Here is a 14,506-nt window from a genome sequence, read left to right on the forward strand (position 1 = left end):
GACCTACAGAGAATGACTTTTTCACATGAACTCTGCTTGAGCAACTTCTATTCATAGCAGTTGCTTTGACAGAAGAGTTGGCAGTTTGTTTTGTTTGTAATCCTCACCAGAGAATGCATTTGCATTTTTTATTCTTTTGTGTTTCTGTTGTTGCTTTAGTTGTTGTTTTTAGAGAGAGAGGAAGGGAATGGGGAGTGAGAGAGAAACATCGATGTGAGAAACACTGATTTGTTTTCCCTCATACATGCCCCGACCAGGGATCAAACCCCAAACCTATGTACCTACCCTGACCGGGAATCAAACCCGTGACCTTTCAGTGTATGGGACAATGCTCTACTCAACTGTACCACTGGCCAGGGCAAGAGTTGGCAGATGTAGACAGTACTGATAAAATCATTATGTTTCAAGGTAATACTTAACTGTTATTAAAAAAAAAAAAAAAAAAAAAAAAAAGGCCTTACAATGAAAAAAACAAAGGCTACTTAAATAGAAGTGCTAAATGTCCCACAGTCTTACTGATGCTTAAACTCTGTTTTCACTCTCTTCGTTGTTAGTTTCCTAACTAATGAGGTAGGTGAGAAATTAATTTAGAAATTGCCATTTCCTTCACATGCTTTAAAAGGAACAGAGTGTCTGTTAAAAATGAGATATCTTGGTTTTGTGCCCAATTATCTCTTCCTTTCAGGTAGTGTGAAACTAATTAGTTCAATATTATCATCCTACTGTCAAATCATATTTAATTCAATTAATTTCATTTCCACTAACACCTTTCCATAAAATAGCTTATTATTTGTTTTCATCAATAATTTGTCATAGTGACTGCTCTTATGTTCAGGTTACTTATATTACTTACCTTGGAAGATAAAAAACAAAACAAAAAAAAAACTGCAAATGAGTTTTTATTACATAACTTTTTGTGTCATCTTCAAGTATATTTCATTTTGACTTTCTAAATGAGGGAAAATAGTATATATGCATGACATTTTTAAAATTACAAATCTAAAATTGTATTTAATACATTTCCACTGATCATTTAACATAATAAATATTTATCCTGATTATTTCTTTACATGATATTTAAAAATCACATGTGACTATGTAATCTGAGACATAACAATTTAGTAGCCAATTGAATTTTGAAAATTGGTGTTCTTTTAAAAGTAAAAAAGGCATGAAAGAAGCATTCTGTACTGAGCAAGTATGTGGGAGTATTTTCAAGGATGTTTAGTTATTTTTGTGAATGCAATTTACTTCCAAATGCTGGCAGAAATACTAATGTGTCTTTGTAAAAAGAAATTTATATTAGAAAATATTATCAAAGTTTTTCCCATTTGGTATGGATCTGTTCCCAAATGTGCTCTAATTCTCTCAGTACATCTGAATAAAGGCATTTGCCAAAAGGATAAACAGACATGACTCCTAAGACAACTAATTATTTTGGTCCAAAGAGGAATGAAGTTATCAATCTCCCAGTCACTCTTTCTCTGTGTTTGGAGAATTCTTCTCTTGGTTGCTATGAATATACGCTCAGGATTGGCTTGATGTAAGAAGAAAGCAGAAGTCTCCCTAGACTCCATGGCTTTAAGATATTAATTCTGGTCGAGGCTTAAATATCAAGGACTGAGAAAACAGTGCTTTGTGCATGAAGAAAATAAAAGCAAAGGCTGTGATGATGGGATGGAGTCTGTGGGAGATGGAGAGCATCCAGGGCACCTAAAATGGGGAGGCAATTTGACCAATAACTGGTGAACTTCACATTTTCTAAACTTATTCAGATTATGTTGTTGTTTTGTTCATTCTCACCCAGCATGTTTTTTCCCCCACTGATTTTTAGAGAGAGTGGAAGGGAGGGAAAAGGAGAGAGAGAGAAACATTGATGTGAGAGAAATACATCAATTAGTTGCCTCCCGCATGTGCCAGGAATTGATCCTGTAACCCAGGTATGTGGCCCTACCAGGAATTGACCCCGTGACCCTTTGGTGCATGGTTTGATACTCTAACCACTGAGAAACATGAGCCAGGGCTGATTTTATTTATAATTAATGTTTCACTTTGACAATAAGGACATAGGAAATTCATTAGGATAAAAGTATGTTTATAAGGAAGACTATAGATTGTAATGCCAGAAAAAAATACATCTTGCCCTAAATTGCAGTTTTAGCTTGGAATGACTTACTACGTCCTATTCCAATGATTGTTACAGAGGATGGCAAAACAAAACAAAACAAAACAAACAAACAAACAAAAAAAAGTGTGATTAGTACTTTGGGCATGTAAGAAAGAGCCAGTCTATAGTGAATGCTAGTATTCCTAAATGTTTCCAATGCTCATAGTTTATAGCTTAATTGTTCATAAGATTAAAAAAAAAAAAAGGAAATAACCCAAATGTTCAACTATAAGGTATCTTTTATGGATGGGTATTAGTTAAACATGCAATTTTTTGGAAACATTCAAATATATTAAGTGAAAAATAGAGTTATAATTGAGTCATTTATAGACATGTCTTAAATACATTACGTAGGTGACATAACGTATGCCACAAGGATGACCCTTAAAGGACAGATTTGTTGCTCGCAGAGAGTGTGCTTGGCAAACAGCCTCCAGCAGATCCTGCCTTCATGGTCAGCCCAGCTTCAGAGAGCTGCTTGGCCTGACCTCACCTTCTTCCTGGGCAGCCTACACACAGTATTTGATGCAGGTCAGGGTATAAGGAACCTGACATAAAACACTATGAAAGGTAAAGAAGTTCTTGCTCTAGAAATACTTCTAGGCTAACTGAAGCTTTGTCAGATCTGACAAAGTTTGACTTCTTCCTCTTCCAGAAACTGTTTTCCCCTCCCTTCCACTGAAAAACATCTTGCACACCAAACTCAATCTCAGCTTCTGGAGAACCCAACTACAGTAAAATGCCCCCTTCCCCAGAGATGCCATGTTGTAATCCCAGGAACCTAGAAATATGCTGCCTTACGTGGCAAAAGGAATTTTGCAAATTCTATTAAGTTAAGGATCTTGAGAAGATGATTCGGTGAGTGCCATTTAATCACAGCAATCCTTAGTAGAGGAAAAGAGAAATATCAGAGTCAGAGGAGTAGATAAAACAAAATAAAACAGATCAGAGAAAAAAAAAAAAAAAAAAAAAAAAAGCAGGGGTCAAAGCCAGATAGAGATTTGAAGAAGTCAATCTGCTAGCTTTGAAGATAAAGGGATGGGTCAATGAGCCCAGGAAACCAGACTGCCCTGGGAGCTGGAAAAGGAAAGGGAATGGATATTTTCCCTGGAGCCTCCAGAGGGAGCATGGCCTGGACAACATAATTTCAGCCCCCTGAAATCATTTTGAGATTTTGTTTTTTTTTTGTTGTTGTTAATCCTCACCTCAGGATATGTTTCCATTGATTTTTAGAGAGTGGAAGGAAGGGGGAGAGTCAGAGAGAGAAACATGTATGTGAGAGAGACACCTCAATTGGTTGCCTCCTGCACAGCCCAGATCAGGGCCTGAATCGAGCCTGCAACCCAGGTACATGCCCTTTATTGGAATCGAACCCAGGACCCATCAGTCAATGGGCTGATATTCCTTTTGAGACTTTTGACTTTTGACTCCTTTTGAGACTTTTGACTTTCAGAACTGTGAAATTGTAAGTTTTTCATGCTTCACTAGCTTTGTGAAAATTTGTTACAGCAGCCATAGGAATCTAATTCACATACAACATTTCATTTTGTTCAATATGATTTTTTTTTGGTCAAAAATTATTTTTCACAGGAAAAAATACTGAGAAAATATAAGGTATACAATATTTATTAATGAGTAATATTTTCCTTATTTTGTTTATATGCTTTTTCAGATTTTCTACAATATACATTTCTTCTGTAATATGTGAATCTTTAAAGAAAGAAAGAAATGGTTTTCATGATTTTAATCAAAACACTCAAAAGTAATAATAATATATATGCCAGTTGAAGGAAGGCCTACACTTGTACAAATTTCATGCATTGGGCCTCTAGTGCTACCATAAATAGTCTAATACCTAGATTCTTATCTACTTGCTATTTATAGCTCTTAGAATAGATTTTTCAGAGGTAAAATACCTAAGTAAATTCCTGAGTAGATAATTTATATATTTTTATTCCTAATAGGTGTTGTAAGATGCTTTGTTAATGTGGTGTTAAAATTCAAATTTCCATTTGTAATGCACAGGATCACTCATTCCTCCTGGTGCTAGTTTAGATTTTTATAGACTCAGACACAAATGACATGATGGAGGCTTAGGGACCAGGCAGAAGTTGCAGTAATGGTGACTTGAAACTTAACTTAAGACTGTTGTCTGGGAAGTGTTTGTATATTTCCTGTTTCTGATCAGGATTGGTCCTGAGAGCAAAAGGTTGGGCTGAGGCTGTTGGCTACTAGCCTGGGCCATATACATAGGTTGTGCCATCTTACCAATTTTCCAATCCCATCTCTGTTTGGTTCCCTTAGCTTAACTCAATTGTATAGGAATATACTCCCCTTGTCCTTCTTCAGTTATCTACAATTTGATTTTCTTCTGTCTGGAATGTTGCCATTATCTATTTTCATATCTGTGAGAAGATGAAATCACAGAATTTTAGGGACTAGGATATGCAACCGTACACCCAATCCAGTACTCATTGCTCTTCTCATTATTTTTCCTTTAAGATCTAAACTTAAAATTATATTTTCTGGGAAGCCTTTCCTCATTCTTTCAGCTGATATCATTTTCACTTCTATTGAAATCTTTAATATTTCATTTTTACCTTTTTTTTCTCTAAGAAGTTTAGCACAGTAAACACCTTATAATTTAACTAAATTGTTTGCTGAAAGAATGAGTTGCCCTAATATCCTTTTTATAAAATCCCTGTTGCTCCTAAAACAGTATTTTATAATGAACAGAAATGTAAATATTTACTGAATAAAAAGTAAGTCTGTATATGGTATAAACTTGAGGCTATTTTCAATTATGAAAAGCAAAATAAACAAAACAACTAAATCCCATTAATATAGATAGACAACAAGATTTGAGAAGGATGTGTTTTTTTTTGTTTGTTTGTTTTTGTGAGAAATAAAGGCAGAGAAAGTCATTGACCCAAAGCTGCAGGAGCAAAGGTATGTTTATCTGGAGTTAAAACTTCTAATAATTTTGGATAGCCCTAAATTTCTACTAACAATCTTGACTAGTTAGCTATAACTATTTGTTATGGATTTAATTGTGTCCTCCAACAACAACAAAAAAAATGTTGAAGCCCTAATCCTCAGTGCCTTAGAATGTACCTTTATTTAGATCTAGAGTTGTTATAGATATAATTAATTAATATGTAGTTTGTCATTCTGGAGTAGGGAGGGTTCATAATCAAATAAAAAATGTCCTTATCAGAAGAGAGGAGATGGAGACAGACACACAGGGAGGGCACAGTGGGATGATGGAAGCAGAGATCGCAGTAATGTATTTACACCAAGGATTGCTGGCAACCACCAGCAGCTGAGAGAGAACACAGAAGCGAGTATTTCCTTCAGGGTCTCCAGTTGGAACCAATGCTATTGACTCCTTGGTTTTGGACTTCCAGCCTCCAGGACTGTGAGAGCAGACATTTGTTTTTGTTTTGTTTTTTTTAGAAATCCCTCAGTATGTGGTCATTTGTTATGCAGCCCTGGTCAACAAATACATCATTCTCCTCCCTTATCTATTTTTTTCTCAGTGAAAAGTTTCAAATTCAGTGCTTTTAATAAACGGAGTGACAACTGGTATTTGGGAAAAGCTGAGAAGTGGGAAACCATCATGTGTGATTGCCTCTGCAGGTAGTGAGTGCAGAAGCCCCCCACAGAACCACAATGAAGGAAGTGGAACAAGGATAAACATGGCATGAAGGAAGCCGAACACAGGAACGTGGCATTTCCAGGCCAGAAAAGCATCTAATGTTGGGTAAGTAGATAAAAGAGACAGAGCAGTGCAGGTGTCTAAGTGTCTAACTAACCAGCAACAGGGTGAGCCAAAGAAACTGAAGCCGCCGGTAGGAGATGGATTGGTTAAAACATGATCAATCAGAAATCCTAATCAATTGAAGCAGCAAAGCCAATGTGACAAAGTAATGGAGGAAGGAAAGGAAAAATCCTGAAGCTGAGGCCACTCCCCTATCCCAGGCAGATTCCTTTATTTTGGTCTCACCCAGATGAGTTTCAGTCCTGACTTACTCTTGCTTGACTGTCCAGAGGTGCTAGGATCTTAAAAGCAAATAGCTGACTGCTGTGGGATTGCCAGAGCAGGCTGTAGACACAGTTTTCTGGCAGAGGTAGTTCTTGCATTGATAATTTCAGCCAGTCTCTTCATAAAATATTAACATGACAAGGCTTCGTTAGAAGATGCTAACTGCTGAGAGCCGCCGGAGAGATCTGAGCTCCTGTTGGACTATAACTCCAACATAATCCTTTTCTTTTAAATCAGCGCACACAAAGGCCCTGACTCCGCGGGAACATTTGGAATGTTATTGTGGAACACCCTGCAGTTACTGCACAGGAAAGAAGTATTTCTCATTGGAGCCTCGCATCTGGAACTCCATGCACATAAAAAAGTGTCAATATCTCATGCCTCCAACTTTAATTTTCAGCATCCAGAGCACCATGAGTGTGAAGTTTTGCCTATAACCTATTGTAATTCCAAATGAGAAGAAAATGAGTAGAGCTGTTGGGCATGAATAAAGTAGTCCCACCCCCACTGTCCTGATCTTCAGCTTTTATTTCTGCAGTTTCAGTTACCCACAGTCAACAAATATCAAATAGAAAATTCCAGAAATAAACAATTCATGGGTTTTAAATTGCATGCATTCTGAACAGTGTGATAAAATTCCATGCCACCTAGCCCTGTTCGGCCTGAGACAGGAATTGTCCTTTGTCACGTGTCTCTACATTGCATATGCTACCTGGTGATTAGTTACTACTTAATAGCCATCTCAGTTATCAAGTCTACTGTTATGGTTTTGCAGTATTTATGTTTAAATAGTCCTCGTTTTACTTAATAATGTACCAAAGGCAAGAGTAGTGACACTGGCAAGTCAGTTATGCCAAAGAGAAGCTATAAAGTGTTCCCTTTAAGCGGAAAGGTGAAAGTTCTTGACTTAATAAAGCATTTTATTACCTCACATCATCACAAGAAGAATGGTGGGTACAGTATTAGAAGAGAGACAATATTTACATAACTTTTATGACAGTATATTTTTATCGTTGCTCTATTTTGTTGCTATTGTTGATATTATCTAACTGTACCTAATTTATAAACTAAACTTTATCATAGGTATCCTATATAATAAAAGGCTAATATGCAAATTGTCCCTACAGGTAGAAGTTTGGTGACTGGGAGTTAGATGTGCCCTGACCACCAGAGGGCGGCACAGAACATGATGGGTGTTGGTGAAGTGGCGCTGGTAGTGGGCTGCAGTGGAGCCACTGCAGGCCCTGATAAGAGCAGGACTGCAGTAGGATGGTGAGCAGTAGTGTCAGGCCAACGTGGGTGCAAAGGGAGGCCCTAGCAGGTGGCAGTGCAGACAGCTGGGGGAAAGGCAGCCCTGGCTGGCAGCCGGCAGCTGCTAGGAACCCTATCCATGCACAAATTTCATGCACTGGGCCTCTAGTATACATATAGGAAAAACATAGTATGTATACGGTTAGGTACTATTCACAGTTTCAGGCATCCACTGGGGATCTCAGAAAATATCTTCTGGGGATGAGGGGAATTATGTGTATGTTGCCATAGTCGAGCACCAGGAGATAAATACACAGGTTGAGTTTAACACGAATTTTTCAGAAATATGGCAAAGTAGACATGTGGCAGAAGACTCCAAAGTATATTTTCCCCAATTTGTATAAAATTAAAATCAAGGTCTGCAAGGACCTTCTGAGTTTTTTTTTTTTTTTTTTTTTGGGGGGGGGGTTGTTTGTTTGTTTGTTTTTAATAAAGGATATTTAATGTAACATGCTTTGTGATTTCCTAGTCTTTTTATTAATTCATTAAAATTCCATGCATATATCAAATATAAAGGGGATACAAGGTGATTAATATAATTTCTGTACTCTAGGAAGAGACTGGCTTAAATTATATGTATATAGGGAAGAGACAGATGTATAAAAACTATAATTTATGGCAGAATGTGATGAATCAATTTAGTCAAACCAAGATTTATACATGTAAAAGAAAGGATAATTATCACTAGGAAATCAAAGGTGTTTTCTTGGAAGATATGGAATTTGAGCAATTTGATTGATCCTTAAAAGTTAGCTAAGGTTTCAGCAGGCAGAGGCAGAAAGCAAGGAATTCAGGCAGAGAATAGGAGCAAATTGTCAGTCAATAGTAAACCCGGTAAGTTGACTAGTGTGGCTGGAATTTAGGGTACAGGGAGATAAGGCTGGAGAGGTAGGTGTATGAGATCAAGATCACAGATGTTTTGGAATGCCAATGTTAAAATAGTTGGATGATATTCCTTAGGAAATGCTAAGTCATAAAAAGTTTAGTGGGTGATAAAGTTTTTATTTATTTTAATCATCACCTGAGGACATGCTTAAAGAGAGGAAGGAGAGAGAGAGAGAGAGAGAGAGAGAGAGAGAGAGAGAGAGAGAGAGAGAGAGAGAGAGAGAGAGAGAGAGAGAGAGAGAGAGAGAGAGAGAGAGAGAGAGAGAGAAACATCTATTGGTTGCCCAATGGGGATTCAACCCGAAACCTAGGTATGGCCCTGGTATGGCCCTGATTGGGAATTGAACCTGCAACCATTTGGTACACAGGACAATGTTCAACCAACCAAGCCACTAAAGCTAGGGTAGTGTTGTTGTTTTTAAATCCTGTTCTATAAAACTATGTCTGCTACACAACTATTTCTAATATTTGTATGTATACTATACAAGTATTTCTTGATCTCATTGCCAGGTAATAGTTTTAGTCTGCTTCCATAGAATTGCTCTTATTTCCCTATTCTCTCATAGCTTTTCAGATTCTAACTTTTAATATTTGATGCATGAGGTTCTGTACTATAATGTTTGTATTGAATTATTTGATTAAACCATAAACTTGTATTTGTACAGCATCAATATTTGTTTCAAATCTTAGCAAAAACAAGCTTATCTTGTGGTAAAAATTTGGCATGAGTGTCATTCCTGTTCCATTAATGTTAACTGAATGCTTCAAAATCAATCTGAGTCACTTTACTTTAATCTGATTTGTAGCATGAGATCCACAGAGATCATTCATCTGGCATGAGAATATGATGTAGCAATAAGATAAATGAATTGACAAGTATTCCTTAGAGCAACTTTATCCACTATTTCTTCAAAATAGTTTTGACAGCTTGTCAGACATTTTCTTTTCAAACAGTCATCATATGACTACCTTCATCAAACTACCTGTACATTCACATCCATTGAGGCTTAAAACCGCATCAATGTCTCTCCATTTGTTTCTAGTGTTGAGAATAAGAATTGCTCAATTTAGAAAATCCAGAAAGGTGACATGGACTAATGGATTGAGCAACAAAGAGAAAAGTTAAAAACTTAAGCATCTATTTCTTGTTTGTTTCTCACAGATTTGTAATATAACTGTAGAGGTTTCTACTTCACTTCTGTCTGTATTCTCTTATCCATCTCCCAAATTTTCTCTGTGGTATTTGCCAACTGTCATTAAGAAGATAATACTGATATATAAGTTATAATCTATAGAGGAGAACATTATTTATAAAATCTGGGGAAAATATTTATTGAAAAAGCATTTACCCTATTTATTTTTCCCTGTAGTTTTAAGTTCTTACATCATGATTCATTGTACAACTCCAAATTAAACAGAGATCTCATTCACTTGTTAATGTTTTTGTCACATTTTAGTTTTTAAGGTCTATCAAAGTGAAATGTTCCATGAAGTTCAGTCAAGATGGTAACATAGTAAACACAGTACTTGCTGCCTCCAAAAATCACATAAAAATTTACAACTAAAATACAGAACAACCATTACTCAAAACCATTATTCTGAAATCTGGCTGACTGAACAGAAGTCCTACAACTAGAGAATTAAAGAGGAAGCACACTGATACTGGTAGGAGGGTTGGAGACATGAGATAAATCACAAATAGGCTGGTTCTACACCCACATATGGCAGTTTAAAATCAGGAGAAATATCTTTTCCCCACCATTTCCCCAGAACAGGGTTCCAGTGCCAGGAAGATAAATCCCCACAACTGGTTTTAAAAATCAGCAAGAATTGTGGCTGAGTGGGGGTCCCAGGCAGTTCCTCCTAAAGGGCCTGTGTACTCATCTACTCAGACTCACTCCCTTTGAGCCCCAGCAATGAAGCAGCAGCTTGAAAGAAACCTGGGGCATTCTGGGAGGTACTAACTTGTTTGGAATAAGGGCAGGAGCTGTAAGGGAAGCTTTCTACCAAATCAAAGTGCTAGCAGAGGCCAGAGTTCCTTTGCTGAGCCCCCTCCAGCCACCTCACCCCCCAGGCACCAAATTTGAATCTCCATCAACTTGGCTTATAATTTTTGCCTTGCCCTGATGACTCCCTGAGACCCACACCTCCCTACTTGCAGGCTCATTTAAACCATTTCCAATGGCTTTTCCATACAACTGGCTTATTTTGCCTCATGCTTTAGACTTTCCTAAAATCTCTCAAACAAGCATAAGCTGGCTTCAGCAAACACTAGATGTCACAATAAGTGCTCCCAGGCCTGGCACTAGTGGCAGTCCACCTGATTCACAGCTTGACCTCTTCTGGACTCATGCTAGATGGCCATGGACAGGGCACAGGCATTGACTGACTTTGCATCTCCTGGGATGCTCTATAGCCAGTGCATCTGGTAGTCAGCTTTGACCACACTGGATTACAACTCTACCACCTCCACAAGTGATACACTCAAGGGGCTGACAGAGTGAGCACCAAAATCTCACTGAAGCAAGTCCTGCTCTTTAGAGTTGGCTTTTTCACAGTAGCTCTTCAACTGTATTTTCAGCCAATCCTCACAACTCATTGGCCTGGGGGTAAATCCCTCCCAGTATTGCCAACAGCAATCAAGGCTCAACTACAATAGGATAGTACACAGCTCACACACAGGGGCACATTGGGAGTGTTCAGCTTAGGTGACTGGGGAGGCTGAGCCAATGGGCCCTGCAAGACACCTACAATATAAGGCAACTCTACCATATCTGAAAGACATAGCATATATCCCTAATATGATACATAGGAACAAATGTATGGAAGTGGTCAAAATCTGGAGACAAAGCAACATGTCAAAAATGAAAAAATCTCCAAACCCATCCCCCCACAAAACCTAAATGAAATGGAACCAAGAAAACTACCAGATACATAGTTCAAAACTATAGTTATAAGTATGCTCAAAGAATTTAATGAGAACTTTAAGAAACAGTGAGAATGTCAATGAACTTAGTGAGAACATTAATAACATAAAAAAGGACCAGTCAAAAATGAAGCAAATACTAACTGAAATAAATAATAATTTATGGGGGATGAACAATAGAATAGAGTATGCCTAGAATAAAATCAAGAATTTGGAATAAAAACACCCTATCAGGAAAGCAAAAATAAAAAGAATACCAATATATGAAGATAGCATAAGGAACCTTGGGAACAACTTCAAGCATACCAACATTTTCATTAATGGATACCAGAAGAAGAGAGGAAGCAAGAAATTAAAAACCAATTTGAAAAAATGATGTAAAACTTCTTTTACCTGGTGGAAGAAATAGACATTCGAGTCCAGGAAGAACAGAGAATCCCAAACCAGCTCAACTCAAAGAGGCCCATAATAAGATACATCATAATGAAAATGTCAAAGGTTAAAGACAAAGAGAGAATATTAAAAGCAGCAATAGATAAGCAGTTAGTTATCTACAAGGGAGCACCATAAGACTGTCAGATGATTTCTCAACAGAAACTTTGCAGGCCAGAAGAAATACTCTAAGTGATGCAAAGCAATGACCTACAACTAAGATTAATCTACCTAGCAAAGCTCTCATTTAGAATTGAAGGTCAAATAAAGCGTTTCACAGACAAGAAAAAGCTAAATGAGTTCATCACCACCAAACCAGTATTGCTTGAAATTTTAAAGGATCTTGAAGAAGAAGAAGAAGAAGAAGAAGAAGAAGAAGAAGAAGAAGAAGAAGAAGAAGAAATAAAAGATAAAAAAATATGAACAAGAGAGTAACCAAAGAACTTACATACCTTACATATGCATTACCTATGGACACAGACAATAGGGTGGTGGTGAAGGCCTGGGTTGGGGCATGAACCAGTTGGAGGGGGCAATGAGGAAACAAAAGGGGATATCTGTAATACTCTCAGCAATAAAGGTATTAAAAAGTGAAATGTTCCATGTGACACATTTTTTCATTGAATGTATTGGGGTGACTATTTGAGACAAGAATGAAATCTGAGCTATTTCTAAAGAAAATTGCTTCTACTACTTGCTCTCTCATTCTCTCCAATTCTTCATCTCTTTCATTCTTGAGAATGATTATAACAATGTTTACTTTCATAATAAAATGACCTTATCCAATTTTGGGGCATATTTCTTTTTTACTCTGAATTTTATTTGGTGAAATTCTTAATTAGCAGTTCAATTTCAATTTTTGAATATGCATGAAAAATGACAGATTCAAAAGAAGTTTCAATACAACTCAATTCTTACTATCATAGGAACAATTTCACTTAAGTTCTACTAATACTTGCATATCAATCTACCTTTTTTGTTGGTTTTAAAAATCCTCACTCAAGGATATTTTTTCCATTTATTTATTTTATTTTATTATTTTCTTTAGAGAGTGAAAAAGATGGAGGAAAGGGGAAAGAGAGGAACATTGATGTGAGAGAGACACATTTCTCGCATCCATTGGTTGCCTCCTGCATGTATCCCATCTGGGTCAGGGAGCAGGCTTTCAACCCAGATATGTGGCCTTGACAGGGAAGGAAGCCCATGACCCTTCAGTGCACTGATTGACACTAACCACTGAATATACTATCCAGGATGCATATCAACCTATCTATAAGAAAAAAAAATCAGTTATAATATATCAGTAAGAATTTCAAATGAATATCTGAAAATAAAATAAAATTATTTTTCAATTACATAATGCAATATAAATTTTATTATTAACTATTGTAATTTTATTTGGTTTTTCTACTATAGAAATAAATAAGCTGAAAAACTAGCTACCTGCCAGGATTAGTTTAAAAACCAAGAAAATAAATAAACAAGAAAACACAAAATGCCACAAAAGTAAAAGGTGGTCAAAGTGGCCATTTAGTCCTCTCAGTTGAATGGTGGGTGACCACTGGAAATGGATTTGCAAGCTTTGATGTATTTATGCATTAACTTCATTCTAGCCTTTTAAGAAAACTAATGGCAAACACTCCTTTGCTGTAATAAGTAAATTATTTCTTTCTCATTCCATTTATTCATAAATATATCGAGTCTATCTACCCAAAGTAATATGATTGACTTTTACATCAACATAGAAAAATTATAACAGTTCTGACAGATTTGGCTTATCTTCCTCATGGTGAGCGTTAGAAAACTTAAAAACCAATTCAGTTGCCATCTGGAGAGTAGTTTTCAAAATACTTCAGACACTGAGATCTTCAGAAAATATTTAATGCTCAGTAACAGAAAACTCTTGAGTTTCTTATTTGAAGTATCACAAAAGAAATGGATCGTTCACAAGATTTTGAGCATTTTTTCCTGCATTTTTATTGCATTGCATTATCCTTGCTTGAAAACTTGATAGCTTGTTCAGATTTCAGAATTTCATCACTATTTTCTTTCAGGGATGGAAATGTATGTCTATCAGCAAATAAAAAAAACAAAACTCTGACAAAAGGTTTGTCACCTCTGAGTATAATTCATTGTCATCTTCTCTCTAAAATGTATGAAAATTCAACACAAAGATATTATCCTTTTAAGAAATAAAATAATTTATTCTGTAGATGATTCACCTTTATTGTAATTGAAATCTGCTCATTTTCATGTATCCTAGAATAAAAATAATTAGATTGGTGGAATTCCTTGGATCTCTATACTATTCACTTAAGCTGGTCTTTGAATATAAAATTTCTCTATGTTTATATTTTTCTAAAGTTTTTAAAAAAAAGAAAGTTCTCACAGGATATAAGGATGGCATTATAAGTAGAAAGATCAGCATACCATAAAGACAAAAGCACAATACAAAGAAGCCAAGATTACCATAAATTTCTTCTCAAATATTCACCTAATGTTATTTAAAGACTTTAATGCCTGTGACAGTGCTGCTTGCACATCAGACACTAGATCAAAGCTTGTTCAACAAATGGATTACCTTTGAATAAAACTTTGTGAAAGGATAAAGTCAGTGATGTGTGGGCAGGCTAAATAGTCACCTCAGATGGTGAAAAATTGAATTTATTTAAGGGAAAAGAAATGGGAGCCCTAACTGGTTTGGCTCAGTGGATAGAGTGTTGGCCTGTGGACTGAAGAG

Source organism: Pipistrellus kuhlii, unplaced genomic scaffold (genome assembly GCF_014108245.1).
Source record: "Pipistrellus kuhlii isolate mPipKuh1 unplaced genomic scaffold, mPipKuh1.p scaffold_m20_p_10, whole genome shotgun sequence".
NCBI lineage: Eukaryota > Metazoa > Chordata > Mammalia > Chiroptera > Vespertilionidae > Pipistrellus > Pipistrellus kuhlii.